The 1,202-nt window shown below is 50.3% G+C and overlaps 1 pseudogene; it reads left to right on the forward strand.

The window, feature by feature from the left end:
• The window catches only part of LOC102480747 (40S ribosomal protein S2 pseudogene), a 19,612-nt pseudogene extending 19,011 nt beyond the window's left edge, over positions 1–601 (forward strand).
• Positions 602–1,202: the final 601 nt, after the last annotated feature.

Consider the following 1,202-nt stretch of genomic DNA (forward strand, 5'->3'; position numbering starts at 1 on the left):
GGGTCGGAGCCAGGGTCGTGGCCATGGAGCTTGTGGAGGCAAGGCCGAGGACAAGGAGTGGCTCCCAGTCACCAAGCTGGGCTGCCTAGTCAAAGACATGAAGACCAGATCCCTGGAGGAGATCTATCTCTTCTCCCTGCCCATCAAGGAGTCTGAGGTTATGGACTCTTTCCTGGGAGCATCTCTCAAGGATGAGGTTCTAAAGATCATGCCCATGCAGAAGCAGACGCTTGCTGGCCAGCAGACCAGGTTCAAGGCATTTGTCACCATCAGGGACTACAATGGTCATGTTGGTTTGTGAAGTGCTCCAAGGAGGTGGCCACTGCCATCCGAGGGGCCATCATCCTGGCCAAACTCTCCATTGTCCCAGTGCGGAGAGGCTACTGGGGGAACAAGATCGGCAAGCCCCACACTGTCCCCTGCAAGGTGACCAGCCGCGGTGGGCTCGTATGCCCCTGTGCCCAAGAAGCTGCTGCTGCTGACTGGCATCGATGACTGCTACACCTCAGCCCGGGGCTCCACTGCCATCCTGGGCAACTTCGCCAAGGCCACCTTTGATGCCATCTCCAAGACCTACAGCTATCCGACCCCTGGCTTCTGAAAAGAGACCATGTTCATCAAGTCTCCCTATCAGGAATTCACCAGCCATCTCGTCAAGACCCACACCAGAGTCTCTGTGCAGAGGACCCAGGCTCCAGCTGTGGCCACATCATAGGGTTTTCATATGTTATTTCAGCAAAAATAAAGTGAATTAAGTCTGGGGAGGGGGCAGTCTATGTGTAGTGTTTTCCTTTGATTTTTTAAAGATGTTTTAAAATTTGGGGGCCAGCAGGTGGTGTGGGTGGTTAAGATGCAGGACACTTCTACATGTCCAACCACAGTTCGAGTCCCGGATCTGGAGGCTTGCTTTCTCACTTTCCCTCTTTCTCTCTCTCTCTCTGTGTCTCTCTCTGGTCAAATTAAAATAAGAAATGAATGAATAAATAAAATTAAATACATAATTCTTTTTAAAAAGATGTCTTAAAATTTATTTTTGTAAGTTGGCAGAGGGCACGTGTCCTCACTGGAGAGAGAGACAGACAGAGAAAGAGAAAGTAAGAAAGCAAGCCACCAGGTTTGGGCCTCAAATCATGGTCTACCATGTGGGAGTTCACCTTAACCACCACACCACCTGCTGGTCCCCATAGTATTTTTCTTAATGC

This window comes from Tupaia chinensis, unplaced genomic scaffold, assembly GCF_000334495.1.
Source record: "Tupaia chinensis unplaced genomic scaffold, TupChi_1.0 Scaffold149501_1, whole genome shotgun sequence".
NCBI lineage: Eukaryota > Metazoa > Chordata > Mammalia > Scandentia > Tupaiidae > Tupaia > Tupaia belangeri.